A 16,948-nucleotide genomic window follows, 5' to 3' on the forward strand; every position below is an offset into this window, starting at 1 on the left:
TATTTATAAGCAAAATGAAAATAAAAAATAAGTAAATAATAGGATTTCTCCAAAAATAAATTACTACGATGATTATGTTAGGTATTTTATTTTTATTTAATATTATTTCGAATGAATAGTAAGAATGACTAATGAATACCTAATGGTCATTTGATATTTTATACTTATCAAAATGTCCTCCCAGAATTTGCTTCAAAATATAAAATGTACAGACATTTTTAAAATATTAGGCAATAACCTTTTCTTTATAATATATAAAAGTAATTATTAAGCAGTACAAGTTTACTATTCCTTATATATTTTGAATTTTAAACTTTTACTACATTGAAGCATACCTATGTTCGTATTTAATAATTAATTTGTATACATAAATGTAAAGGTATTGCCTTATATCAAAATTGGGAAACATATTAAAAATTATATATATATATACATATATATTTTTCGTATAATAACATATACATAAACATACACATTTCTATGTATATACTTTATACAAGCTAGAAGCACTTAAATTTGATAAATGAATTGGAATTTAATGTATACTCACTGTTCGGAAATGAATGAATCGTAAATATTTATATGTATAAAATGATTTATTGAGTACACCGTAATATTATTTATTCTAACTCGATTATTTTCCAATTGAACGATATTCGTGTAAGCGCGTACTACACAATTGTGTCTATATCGATGAGTTCGTTCAAAACGGGACGGAGTATAGGGTGAAAACGCACGCAAGGGATAAGATAACGCAGATGTAAACAGCAATAATTTTGAAATAATAAAAAAATTTGCATCTGCTCGTTGCTCTGCCACATACATATTATTATTCCTACTTTTTCGAACCCTCATACTCGGTTCAATAGCGTCTAATACAGCATATTGTCCGAAAAAGAAAGGGTTGTACACGTCGAGCCTCAATTTGTTTCATATTTAGTATAACTCATAACGAGGGTAACAAACGTGAAAATGATGAGATTTTATTTATCACTTTGTCAACACTTGAAAATTCAGTTATTTTTGAAATTTTATTGTATTTTGAAAACCTATCATAATATTCATACATCGTTACGCTGATAAATTATAAAAACCATTTATTATTATCACTTTTCCGGACATAAAAAAAAAACGAAAATATCTATTCAAATGTTTAAAAAGATACTTCTCGTATAATATTTTTGTTTGAATATTTAGGGTCTTATCCGCTTCACTTGAAACGTACTTACCATATTTTAATTTGAACCGAATCTATTTTAATATAGGTACCTAAACCTAACTACCTATATATATTACAATTTTATACTTATGCGTTATTTTAGTTTTATATACAACCTGACAAGACACATAATATATCATTCGAAACGAAATAAAAATAACGTATTATTAAGTTTGAAATATACGTAAATAATATTTAAGTATTCTGGTAAATTTCAAAATAAAGTATTAAACAGGTGGTCCAGATTTAATTTTTTTAAATCTATTGTAAGGGTAAAAATATTATTACTTCTAAGTACAAAAATATAGAATAATGTATGAGATATAACATAACACAACCATTAATCATCCACAAAAAACACAATGTATTATTTTATTTTTTATTTATTTGCAGTATCATCATTCCAACCGCACGTCGACAACAACATTATATTATAGTATAGGTATTTTAGGTGTTTATTTGTTCAAAATTTTACGTTTTTGGTACATGTAATAATCACATCTATTGTTGAATTTGAGTTGTACGTGTGCAAAATCAAAATGTCTCGTAGTCTTAAGTACCACCGGATCGCTGTGGCAGGTGTGTTTCGAATTGCAATTTTCGTGTTTGGGATAGGATTACGAACGTGAATACAACCCGCCTGAAAACGCATCACAAACACGCATCACATTATTTAGGTACATAAATACATAATATTGTGTCCTATACACTTATATATAAATATAATATTATATATAGGTAATATAATATTGTTATCGTATACATACCTAACCTCTGCTTGATACCGATTATCATTTAGGTACCATAATATATAAGAGAAAATGGGTTATAGTTTTAATTTATGTCTACAGCGATAGTCGTATACATTGTATACTATACAATACTAAAATATGGCAGTAAAGTTGTTAATATTTTGTCCATTTAAAATTATACCATACTATATACTTACGTGTTTCGCCAAATCGGAAGATCGTCGATCGCAGCTTGCTGAGCGGAACGAGTCGAAAGACGCTTTTTCGAAAGTCTATTTTCCTCGCACTCACCTCCGGTCTATTTTCCGATTAGTTCACGCACCAACAGAGTTTGGCGCTCCCGAATCAAAAAGGGTTAACCTCCAGTGCTGCAGCAGTTTTCACGGGCCATATATCACCGACGCACCCTTGCCGGTAGTTTTGGAGGCGGACAATGTAATAATGGTCGTTTGCCCGTTTTTGTTCCTACATACATATTGTATAGAGTTAGTGTATGTACGTGTCCGTATAATAATATAATATAATGTTAACACACACACACACACACACACATGCACGCCCACGAGCTCGCTCTTTCGATCCAATTCACCTCTCGGCATGGCAATAATAATTAGTCAAATTTTGAACGGACAACGCTGAACACGACAATGTAGTCGTCGGTAAGTATCCTGGGCGCTGGGCCGATGTAGTCTCTACGCGGGGGTGCGAGAATCGCCGAGGGCGAGCGGTATAGGAAAATTAAATTCCACAAAATGAATTAACTATACCTACATTGTCATAATAGTTATCCTATTATATATTATAAAACAAACATGCCACCACGTGTTCGACTCTATAGGTACCATACAAATACTGTTTCGCTGTTCGGTGAAATTTGGCAATATTAATTTTATAACATAAAATAATACTATATATAGTAGACAGTAGTATAGACGTATAGTATATTATACCTGTGTGTGTGAGTGTTTGATATTCCCTCATATACATAATATTGCATATCATGACACAAATTCACGCACAGACCAAAGGTAGGTACATTACATGAAATTATTGTATTATAATTTAAATAGGTAATTGATAGATACGTGCGCGCAACGAGACCGCATTTGCAGTTAAATTAAAACGTGTCGAATTCACATGCCGTTAAGTGATTGAAAATCGATGGACAGTTTGCGTGTATAATATATAATATGGTTTGTGTAGCGATATAAGCGTAAGAGATATTAAAACATCAATACCTATAAGTACTTATATAGTTATATTTATATCTATTATGATGTATTATATTTTATAGACATTTTTATAATTATGAACTTCTAATAATTATTAATTATTATAAATTATTAATATGTAGTGTGTATACGTTTTAGTATTATCATATCACGAGTTCGTCTATTAATTCATCTTCAAATAAATAATAACAAAATATGGATTTGTTAATGTACATAACAAAATTATTGTTTCAATTTATTTCAACCCTATATATTAAATAATAACGTTTTAATCTTATTACTTAACAGTTTGTGGAATGAAATATATTGTATTTGAGTTTAATTAATATCAACTAAATACCTATATAGGTAGTTTTATAAATATCATACTAACTTAAAGAACATTTGACAATGGCTAAATACCAACATAATTGTCGGGAATGCATAGTATTGTCCTCCAGAGTTAGTGTTAAGGCCTTTGATGGATACAAAAATGACAGTTTGTGAATTTTAACGAATTTAATTTTGAATGGATACACTTCACATTCATCATGGATTATTATTTAACAAACTTTATAGGTACAACGAAGTTTATTGTTACCGGCTTTTGTAATTCTCTTTAAATATCAAACCAAAGTTATACAACTCATTTTATATTGCATCATAAATGTATATATTATTATATAATCAATACGCCAACTTTATCACTGGTCATAAATAATTTATATAGTTTATACCTATACTTACAAATCAACAAAGCTTTAACATTAAGTTATATCGTCTAAGGATTTGGTGTCTTATTTATGACGTGTTCGCAGTAACCGTTACGCCGTAACGTATCAACTATCAATTGATAAAAATGATTATAAAAGTACTTTTAAAACGTAAAATCAAATTATAATGATAATGAATGGTTAATAATTATTATTTTTTACGTTTTTTCAAATACAGCCAAAAATAAAATACATATTTTCAATAAATATCTATTGGTGTATTTCTCCAGTGTTTCATTCTTAATACAAAACAGTTATTTTATTACTAAATATTAATTTATTCGGTTGTAGTTAGGTATATTTTCACAGATAATATTAATATTAATTAGTTTTATCGTCTAACGTGTACGAAGCGGCCTGGTGGCTTGTTTCAAAACTTCAAAAGGAATGCATTTCATTGTAAATAATCTATGTTTGAAATTTAAAAACATTTAGCATCAAAACGTGCAACTACTGCGAGACCGAATAACATTGTAGTACTTACGCGGTAGTTTCATCTTTGTACGTTGCTTGTAAATAAATAAAAAGTACCCAAAAGTGTTACGTGTTCATTTAAGTTTATAAATTTAAATGGGACTCGCTACGAGCCAAGAAAACACGTTAAAATGTTCAATCAATGTTCATAAAATATGCGACGGAGAACGTATAAATTCAATTTTTGTGTAAAACATGCGTCGTGCGAGCTGTTAAAAATAGATATTGGATTTTGGGTAGCGAAAAAACACAAAACGATTTACTGGCACGTACGATTTTATAGGTATAATATACACAAATGCGGTCCGCGTATATACCTATAGTTCCCAATACGGTACAAGACATTATTATACCTGTAGGCATGCACTATATTATGTATAACGAATATACCAACAATACGCTAAAACGAAAATGTACCAACTATACTAAGCAAATCTAATAATAACTATAACCAATCAAAAATTGTTATTAATGCATCCGTTATTTTTTAGGCACGCATAGTATATTTTCCGTAGAGCGCAGGCGTGCAGCGTGGTTTAAGGAAAATTTATATTTCGGGGGTTAACCAAATTTTCAAAGCCTTATTTTTATAACTTGTAATTTGTATGACATAGGTAGACCATACATAATACGTATTACGTATATTAAATAAAAAAGTGTGTAAATAACGTGGACACATTTTGATTAAATATTTAAATACCTGTTATACTTTTGCTTTGAATTTTTTTTTTTTTTTAATCAATACAATTTTGCGGTTATTATGTGAGGCAGCTAATCTGTTCACAACGTTTTCTATTTTCGAGGTTTTATGCATTTTTTTTTTTACAGAAAGTATTTCAATATCTGTTATTTTTGTGTTTGTCGTTGTGTTTCTCAAGTGGGTTTTAATTTACTGGATGCTAGAAAATGTTCTTTCAACTCCGGCGCCGAATGGAAATGTTTCACAACATATTTTATACTTTTTAGTTTTTACTCCCTCTGTATTTATAGTAGAATCACCAAAATTCCATTTTCACAATTTCACATATAGGGAAGAACTTTTATCTGTGTCGTAGTGTTTTTATTATTTGAATAATATAAATACAATTATAGTCATTTGTTTGAGGACATAAGGGTTTTTGTTTTTTTTTCATTTAATTATAAAAAATTATTGGTTGGTGCTATCAATAAAATAAAAGTGGTATTTGTCTCACGCAAAACAGTTTTTGCTATGTTCTACATTTGTAAAACGGAGACAACACTGCGGGTATAGAGTCTTTTTAATACGGTTAGTAAATTAAGGCTTTTGTTCAGAAAAAAATAAAATTCGTTCAAAATTCATTTGTGTCCAAAATACAAGCAATTTAACATCCATCGTGAAATTGTAAGTATAGCATAATTACGTAACCTAAAAATTTTATATTTTTTTTTGTCATATTTGTTTTATTTTTACAATCTGTATAAAGAAATAATTACAATAAGCACAATGGAGGGGTATTACAATTATAGGGCATTGGTCATGGTTGGCTTGATGAAGATGCTATTCATTAATAGCACTTCTTGACGTAACCTAAAAATAAACAAAATAAAAATGTATACATGCAAAGTCAGTATTATGGAGTGTATATGTACAGATTTATTTTTAACTATTTAGAAAAAACAAATGAAAAAGGTTTACGTGGTTTCCGTATATTAATGTACATTGTGTTTATCTGCTGAGCAAGAAAGCTATACTTAGAACTTAGCCCTTAGGACTTAATATTCTTAGGGGTAATCAATTATTACACAACTATGTTTTTTTTTAACAAATACATTTCATTCAGAAAACGGGAAAAATATGTTTTCTTTACTTTTAGTTAAATCATTTTACAATGAAATTTTTTTTTTTTTGCAACTAAACGAGTACAGAATAACGATTTTAAATTTTAATAAAATCAAATAGAAATAGAACCGTAATTTAATATAATTTCGTTATATTACTCATCGACCCCTAAATAGGTCCACCTATGCTAATACGAACCACTTGGTCACACACTCACATGTCCACATAATATAATATAATAAAATATCGTAGGTACAATATCTGTACATTATATTAATAAAAAGTCCAGATAGTAGTGACATTGAAATTGCGAATACCTACCTACCTACCTACTTACCATGCTTATAATATATTTTATATTTCTGTGCCTATACTTTGTCTTACGTTTTGGCGCAAATAACGTGCGGTATCTTTGAGCGTAAACAGTACAGTAGGTATACCTACTTGGCGCTACATACACGATATGTTTGTTTTCATAATATATTAAATAATATGTATATATAATATATATGTGGGCACACACTATACACACACATTACAGCCAACGCGCGCGCTAGTTTGTGTATATTTCCCATCGTATTCACAATGTAGTGTATGCATATAATATATACGATATGGGTAGATATGTGTATGGTATGTGTGTAGTCAGTATATATTCAGTAATCTTAGAAGTTTGAAATGTTTGGCTACCGGATAATGTAATGTCCCTTGCATGCGTTATCCGAATAAAGGGATTTATCAATTCGTATACGTGCATATATACATGCACAGACACACAGATATATATGATATTATATATGTGTATGTATATATGCGTCCGCACAACGATATCGCGTCGAGAGTGCTGGCTCCTGTTGAGACCTCGTTCAAATCCCAGTACGTCCTTTCCAGCATATTATTCCGCACGCACAATGCCTTTTTATTTTACTCTTTTTCGCTTCCCGCCTCTGCCCTATATTCGTCCTTAAATACGGATATCATCTTCTTTCGAACACGGCGCACCGATGCACCTACATATATTATATATACACACACGCGTATTATAATGTTATATACACACACATAATAATGTAATGTAAACTATTTCGACCGAACGCTCATGGATATGTATAATGTATATTATAGTATACATATAGGTATAATATATAATTTAGGTATAATATATACCTATGTTTATCAAGGAAAGGACTGGCAAGTAACAAGTAACTACGTAACCAGATACAAGTTACTCTAAAATAATATTTTATCTAAATACATTTTGCAATTTATATCAAAATATGTCTCTAACACAATAGTTACATATTATTTCAGTTACACAAATAAATAAAATATGTAAGTACCTTCTTAAAAAATATAAGATACATAATATAAAAAAGGTGGTTAATAATAATGGCATAGGACTCAATATCACTCAGTATTAGGAGAAATAACGTAGGTAAACTAGCCCGGCGTACCTACCTTTTACCTATACGAGTTCTACTTAAGACTGAAATATAATACTGCGATATTGTATGGTGTATTATAGTGTACCTAATAATTTGCCATATAATGTCTATTGAAATGACCATACTGATACTGATGACTGTTGGTTGGGCAATGAGCGTAAAACAATATAAATAGAACATATTATCGTATCTTAATGTTCATTAATGAACTACTTTATGTCTATATCATATAGGTATATGTAGAAGGATCAAAATGCCGGAAAATTCTCTCAGAGCCTTGGAAAATGTGGAAAAATTAAAGAATATTAAAATAATACATTTCCGAAAAAATCGAATTTTTCAGAAAACTATAAAAAAAACTCAAGTTTTAGAAAATTAAAAAATTGTATTTACGCTTAAAAATTAAAATAATCTAAGTAAAAAAAAAAATAAGGAAACCTGTCTTCGTCATTTCACATTTGCCAATAAAATAATCAATAAATTATTGTATTGAAATTTAAAATTTCACTATTAAAAATATTAATACGGATATTTCAATATTTATTATGTGGGAGAGTGTATTCACCTGAAAATAAACCTAACCTAACCTAACCTGTATTTTTAAATGTTATACCTATAATAAAATTAATATTACTTGTAAGTTGTGGATAAATATAGACAGCGCACGATTGACAAATGAGTAATGACAATATTAATTATTAGGTAAATACGTAACAGCAAAACATCATTGGCGGAATACAAAAATATATTTTTATAAAAAAACCCTTTTTTCATTCAATTTTTCAATTTTTTAGAAAAAAATCTAGTTTCTTTCGTCAAAACTATTTTTTCCGGAAATTTTTAATAAAACCAAATTTTCCTAATTTTTACGAAAAAAAGGGGAAAACCCAATTTTATTTCGGAAAACCTTTTTTTTTTTTTGAAATTTTGTTCCCTATATAATATGTATATACAATATATTATATTATTAGAGTAGATATCTAGTATCTATTAAATATAAATTATTTCCAACAAAGTATCTAAATACAAGATACAAATTATAATATTGTAACTCTGATACGCTTTACATTAGTTATATACTTACATATTAAATATCTCAATTAATGAGAGTCCCAGTCCTAATCGAGGTCATAATATACGGAATACATAATATACAAATATACAATGTATTTAAGTTGGAAACCTTTTGTACAATCCATATCAGGTAGTAATAATAATTCGTGAAAAAGCATTAGATGATTACCGTTAACTAGACGAATCATAAATATAATAATATGTAGTCACGGATTGATTCGACAAGCATGCTCACACTCATTTTTCTTCAATGATGCAGTTATTTTTTTATATTTAATTTTGGCCATAACTATTTAAATACATGCTTTTGACAAACAAAAAAAAATATAATAATTAATATTTGTGTAGCGCCTTATTGACATGACGTGCGACGTGCATGCACAATGCACATGCGGGGTCGCTCTACTATTTCGTTAACACACAGTCACCCACTGATCAATTACTACGCATACATAATATTATTACATAGTACATACACAGAATATTGCCTATATTAAACTCCTTAAAACGGTCGGTGTCGAATCCCCGGATACAATAATATTTAAATACCCATATATCAAGAAAAAGAGTTATAATTTATAAAGATTTTTATCAATTATGTACTGCATAAGTCATTAAATACATTCTGTGATATCTATGAACAACGATATTTTTTATATACTGTCTATACTGAGTATGATACTAAATTTTTAATATTTCTGAAAAGTGAAATTGAATGTATGTAAGACATGAAACTATATTATAATATAAATAATAAGGCTGAAATTAAAACATATTATGTAAGATAAATTAGGTAAGACAAATGACTCAAGGTCGCTTTAAATATTCTTACTGCATATTGTTCGTAATAGAATTATTACAATCGGTTTAAATACACAATATACAAATTAGATTATTTTAATAGGTTTTAAAGTTATTAAAAGTTATAAACTGTCACTAACCAAAGATAAATAAATAATGAATACTATTTATCAAAGAGTATGTATACCTATAGGCATACTGTTTATTTCATAAATTTTATTCCGACATTTTTTTTTAGAAGGTTTATACCATTTGACATTTATAACCTCCCCCCTTCCCCCACAAACACCCTACCACGAAGTTTTCAGCATATTATATTGTTACGCGCCTTTGCAACCGACTAATTACAGTTTACAGTTTAGATGATGTTTACACGCGTTGACTATATAATATTATAGTCGGACGTGTATAAATAATATATATAGGTACATGTAGCCGGTAGGTAATAATAATATTATAATATAAACTCGTACACTGCGGATGAGGAGAACCTATCGTTGAAAATCGAACATTGACAGTTCTCTGTAGCGTGTTGTAAAGGTACCTACGTGGCTGTATTATATATTATACCGCCCGAGAGCGTTAATTATTCCAAAGCGTCATAATATTATTAATTTGCATAGTATTCTGTATTCGCGGTAAATTTGATGTTCAAACACGTATCAGCTATTGCCGCGTGTATTCATTAAAATCGTTAGGTATATGAACAAAAGTAGAATATATTTTCCGCATAAAATATGATAATATTATCATTTGGACCGAAATAATAATAAAATGCTTTGAAAAATTGAATTTGAAAGCGAATAATTACTATCACACTCTCCTTTTCGGATCGGGCGTGATGTATATTATATTTTAATTGTGTGTGAAGTTACCCACCCCCCCCAACACCAGATGGCCAATTTCTTTGAAAGTTATGTTCTCATTTTGCAAATAGTTGACAAATTCTGAAAACCAATTTGCAATAAATTCCCTGCCCAGATTAAAAAAAATATATAATGGGGGGTCAACTTCACACAGCCCCCACCTATATGTAGCTAGTGGTTTCAAGATGCTACCAATATTTTACAAATAATTTCCAAACATTTGAAAATTGGTTTTCAGAATTTGCAAATAAGTTCCTCCACTCTCCCCTAAGCAGGGCTTGCAAACGTTATAATAACGTTATATTTGACAAAAAACGAATGAAATTTATAAACGTAATTTAACGGAAAGCGATAATAAAAAATAATAAAATACCGAAAAATGATACATAACAACTAACAAAATATATTATATATCATTAAACAAAACATAGGCAACGCAAAACGTAATTTATAGAATATCATTGAACGAAATATAACGCAAAACAAAATACCTATTTTAAAATCTATTTATTTAAAAGGTCTAGGTATTGGTTTCTTAGAAACATTTATTTCATGCAAACAATCTAAAAATATATGATATGATATTATATTATATTATATATCTGCAGGGCCATCACCTACCCACATTAGTTATTATTTTTAAATTTCATAGGTAATAACACTATTTTAAATAACGATAAACGCAAAACGTGTATAACATTTTAGTTCTATAATATAACTATAAACGAAAACTCAGATAATTTTTTAATTCTGAATAACGATAAACGCAAAAGTCGAATAACGTTTTAGTTCTAAATAACGATAAGCCCAAAAATTGTGTAACGTTTTAATTGTAAATAACATAAAACAGATTTTTTTTTCAAATTCAAGTCCTGCCTCTAAGTGAAATGTCTTAATACTTTATTATAAATAACTACACATTATGTACAGTCGAACACATGAAAATTTATCTTTCTGTTTAGTAGCATAGTTTATACCGGGGGTCCCGTGACACGCATACACGCATAATGCATATCTTCAATAATCTTACCTAATCAAATCAAAAGTTCGATTTAGGAACTCTACTAAATGTATTTAAAAGCGTTATAACGAAGGTAAACATAATACGTAAATGTAGGTAGTTGTTAAAAAGAGAGGTCCTTTTACCTTCGTTTTTAGGATAGATATTTTGTTTATATTTTTTCTAAAACAGTATTACATGCCTGAATAAGTAAGTAAGTGTTTTTTTGTTGGAATTACCACCTGAAACTATTGAGCTTAATTTTTTGGTTCTTGACTGTACATCATGCGTACATATTTCTAATAAAATATTATAACATTTCACTTAGGTAGAATGGAGCAGATTTGAATGAAAATTACATTGTTTTTTTTAGTTAGGTATCTAATTTGAACTATAACAGTCCTGTTAGATTCTAATATTATTTTAACATCATACTGTAATTATTTAAACCCTATATTGCTGGGTGTTATCAATGGATAACTTCCCAACCTTAATATTCACCATCAATTTTATATTCTTCCATTTTTATCAAATCTAATTATTGTACAAAAATTGTATAGATTGTAGATATATTTTAAATAATAATAAAAAAAAAAAAACTCTATATTACTATATATTATCAAATAATAATTTATTAAACAATTTTAAACATAAGTAACTTTTTATTGATATGTGGTTCATACTAGATCATTTGTGGTACATATGGTACATTTGAATCCATGTGGGGCACATTTGAATGAGTCTTAATACTAACAAAATCAACACACATAAAATATAATAATGTACAAATCATATTCTAACAAAAAATATAATATAAAATATAACAGTACTTCTGATAAAAGTAGGTAGATAGATACTTACTTACCAGCTAGTTGTAAATAATAAAAATAACAAATTAAATGAATAAGTCTTTAAATTAGTCCGTAATCAGTCTTTTTTCTCACTCAAAGTACTAACTAGATTCACTTTCTTACCAGAAAAGAAGTTGAGGTAAGAAATATAAACATTTTTATTCACTCAAAAAGTGATGCTCACGTCCGTGAAGTTGGTGCACCGACTTTGACATAGAGACTTCGGACTTATGACACTATTTAAGAATCTATTAGCAACTCAGTATAACATACTTAAAAAAATTGCAAATTTTTAATAGCTTTATAAAGAAACAAATTTGGAGGACCAGATTTTTTTCTTCAACTCCGCTTTTTTTTTTTTATTGAAATTCGATTTATAAACGAATTTTTATTAATATAAAATCTAAGTAGATTAAAATAAATGTTGATTGAATAAAAAAGACTAGTTGAATAAAGAATATATCTTTAATAAAAAATAATCTAATATTAAAAAAAAAGTCTATATTCATAAAAAAATCGTGATTGAATAAAACAAATGTAAATAAAATAAATCAAGATATTTTAATAAAAATGAAAAAAAAACATTAAAAAAAAAATCTATATTAAATAAAAAATAAATTTATAAATACTAACATTTTGTACGAGTTTGGACTCGAAATTATAAATAAGTTCGCGGCTATTTGCAAAATGTTGGCAGTACTTTTAAATTTGTAGCTCAAAAGGGAGGGGTGCGTGAAGTTGACCCCCTTGTCATATTTTTTTTATTCCGGTCCGACGAATTCTGTAAACCAATTTACAAATATTTGCAGAATGAGAACTTAACTTTCAAAGAAATTGGTCATGGTGGGGGGAGGACAACTTCTTACTTCACGCACGTTTATATTTTATATTTTAACTTTTCAAATTGTTGTTATATTTTAATAATTTCAACTACCTACCTGTAGTACATATAGATAATGTACACACAGCTGCTGCTGCAGAGTGGAGACTATAATGAGAAATTTGAAAATGTAGATAGTTAAATTTTAGTTGTAAATCGATTAAGCTTATTATAACAATAATCTTTTAAAAGTATACTTACCTACATATAATAATGTAAATCAATTAAGAAATATTTATTCTTTTGATAGTAAATAGCTGTTTATCTTCATGAGTTTAAAAAAACAATATTACATAACAACTTCCATATAAAATGTATTGTTTATCGTACTCCGTAATACTAATTTTGAACTGTATTGTCATATAGATTATAGATATGGCTGAATGTATTTTTTTTATTCGACGACAGTATTATTATTAATCATATAGTCAATTTTACTGAGTTATTTTATAATATTAAGGGACTAAACATTTAAATATTATAATACATAAGTAGGTATTAGTACCTACTACACAAATGAAAATAAAAAACTACACATAATATTTAATTATTTCGCCGTAACAGTTATAATATAGTACATAATGTCAAAAAGATAAGTAAAGTTATGTATAAGAAATAAAAATAAACTAAATATCTTATGCATCATGGGTTCATACATTTTTGTTATTCTGCTAATGTTCGCTGCAGTTAGGTATTTTTTTTATATTTATCACCTTTCCTTCACTTGGCCCATGCTAACAATCATTATTTACCATATACAAAGGCACAGTAAAGCGAAGTGGCTTATATATAAATATATGTATATATATATATATATTATTTCCATGCAAAAGAGTCTCGGGCCCTCTTAAAATCATAACTTGTTGTTATGTATAATGCAGGACGGGAAACACTTATTCCGGTGTTTTAAACGGTTATTGGGTTGAGTATTAGAGAGTACGACCAGCCAGGGACATATCTTCACGGTTTCCTTTATTTTTTTTATTCCTTTCCCGCGTCGTCCTGTTCTGCCTTTACGGGCGCGTATTTCTTTTAGACGACCCCCAAAGTCATCCTCACTCCTCAAAATTGATTATATAATTCATTCTCAGGACTGTAAATAGGTACGCGTCTTATAAACACGGATCGAGTATTATTATTATTATTATTATTATTATTATGCATAATACCTTTGTGTACACACAGACACATAGCATAATATATACGCATGCATATCGCTGTGTCCATATCTATATAAGGGTATAAAAAATACGACTTACGCTGAAACCAGCATTAAATAAACTAAAGTGTATAGACAGGCAGACAGCTATAATATATAATATTATTATATCTATAGTAAGAGTCTGGAAAAAATTCCCTGGTTCATTATATTTGACATAACAGTTGCGGATCATGGTGTTTTTGATTTATAAATTGGGGAGATTGTGATGAGTTGCTGGACTTGAGGTTTCAGTGATACTTACCTACATTATTAAATAATAGACAGAAGATCTTGAAATGTAATAGAATAATTATATTTAAAGTATCAAGAAAAACTGATAATAATTTCAATTCTTAATGTTCAAAGTTGTAATACTTATAATTTATAAATTTGCCAAAAAAAAATCCGAATACACCTGGAGTAAGTTAACTTGTGTAGGTATACCACTATATTTTACCATATTATATACTTACCTATATATATTATAATGTTAAAATATAGTATACATATTATAAGTATACTCAATCTATGATTATACTAAAATATTGTAACAAATGACTGACAGTAAATTTTTTTCAGTCAACATTCCCACGTAATCTAACTCAAAATAATATATCTTAAACGTTTTAATTATATTATGCCAACGCATACAATTTATCATATTTCATATACTTTTCAAAATATTTAGTTTCTGAAGTATTAATCAATTTAGTAAATAGTAATTATACTTTAAATATTTCAGAAATCCTTACTTAAAACGTAAAACGACGTAAAACGTTGTTGAAATGTGGTTTGGTCGAACAACTTAGATAAAAAATTTAATTCATATCATGATAGAATATAACTGCAGAATATAACTTCAGCATCGAAAAATAATTTGTTTCTGATACCATATATGGGTAAATAATTACTAATTTCGATTGATATCATAATTTGTTATAAAATATAATCAACTCGTCATATCTTGTAATACTCGTCAACTTACAAAACTTTTCTCTACTAATTGAGGACGCAAATTCAATATAAGTTATTTCATCGTTTGTTTTCTGTGTTTGATATCAACAGTTTTGTGATCATTGCTGAAATTACATTACAGTAGATATAAATGTATTCAAACAACTTTTCATCAAAAATGTTGGCCACAAAACTTTGACTGTTGTTTAAATAACAGTGCTTATTATATTTAAAAACATTTTTCATAATTTGTTAATTACTTAACTAATGCAGATCACACGACTGCTTTTTCGCGAGACAGATTATTTTTTAACGATTATTTTTTAACGAAGTTTATCGATTCAGTAGATACAATCCAAGTACTTAAATTGGTAGCTGCCGGTCTCATGTCCCGAAAAGGTGACGAAGGAAAATATTTTTTTCCATGATTTTCATGTCACCTTATACAGTTATACGTAGTTGCATACATGCACGATGACGTCATGCGTCCATAATTCATAATATTATTATGGTTATCTTTATACTTTGTCAGCAAATTATTATGGGAAACACTGGCGATCTAGGCGCGTAGGTAAAACAACAGTATAGCTGATTCTATTTTTGATTTCTATACTATACAGAATATAACAATAATTAATATTATACATTTATAATACTATACACAACGCTCGGACCACCATATTATGACCACATACGAGCAGTAGGTATAAGTCCTCTCTGCGGCGAACTCGCAAATAAAACGCATACCGACCGCGGCCCTACACTATAATATAATATAATATTATAATACGTCTACTCCGGTGGCGCGCACACACACACACACACGCACACACACACATAACAATCGAGTGCGTCGCCCGCGTAAATTGGCGCATCTGGCCGCAGTCACGGGTTATTAGTTTGCATTACGTTCTTTTGTCGAACTCAATAATCAACCTTCTGTTATTATTTACTCCGACCACCAACCCTATAGCGTCCGACTCCATATTATATTATATATACATAGGGCCGGCATAGTCGTCCAGGAAATCTCGCGGGCAGAAGGACATCATATAATAGTAATAATATATTTATATACCAGCTATATATATATAGATAGTATACACCATAGTGTATAATATGTATAGTACACCACCATGTCCGGATCTCTTCTGTCGCTCTTAGGTATCCCTATAAAATATATTCAATGTTATAAAAGTACAATAATATCATATTTTATAATTATATGGCCGTATAGTCACAGAACCACAGTCTATGTACCTACCTATTATAATCAGGGGCGGAGTAGCTCCAAAATTCTTACCGGGTAAACTGATATTTTCAGGCCACTTTTTAATATTAGCCCTACGTACATCGGCATAATAAATTTTTTTTTCAGAATATTTGATTATGTCCAATCAATGTACACATCAGTGATCACTCATTACATAATATGTCTTCTAATATTGTTTTCAGTTTCACTGTTTACTATTATATAATATTATAGGTCCTTATACTAATATATTAATTTACGATGAACACATTTTTATATTTTTTTTTTTATTGAATTATGTTTTCGCCACCGATCTTTTGGAATTTTTTAACTGAAAATTATTAGTTTTATTTGATTTTAGCTGTAAATAATCTACAAATTAAACGGTATAAGG

At 28.7% G+C, this 16,948-nt stretch overlaps 1 long non-coding RNA gene across 1 annotated transcript; it reads right to left on the minus strand.

Annotated features, from left to right (window-relative positions):
• Window positions 1-1,507: 1,507 nt before the first annotated feature.
• On the minus strand, window positions 1,508-4,585 carry LOC115033319. Its single transcript, XR_003838645.1, has 3 exons — window positions 4,440-4,585; window positions 2,169-2,436; window positions 1,508-1,859 (listed from the first exon to the last, which is right to left on the minus strand). It is a non-coding gene; the product is annotated as an uncharacterized LOC115033319 (long non-coding RNA).
• Between the last annotated feature and the right edge of the window lie 12,363 nt (window positions 4,586-16,948).

This window comes from Acyrthosiphon pisum, chromosome X, assembly GCF_005508785.2.
Source record: "Acyrthosiphon pisum isolate AL4f chromosome X, pea_aphid_22Mar2018_4r6ur, whole genome shotgun sequence".
Lineage (NCBI taxonomy): Eukaryota > Metazoa > Arthropoda > Insecta > Hemiptera > Aphididae > Acyrthosiphon > Acyrthosiphon pisum.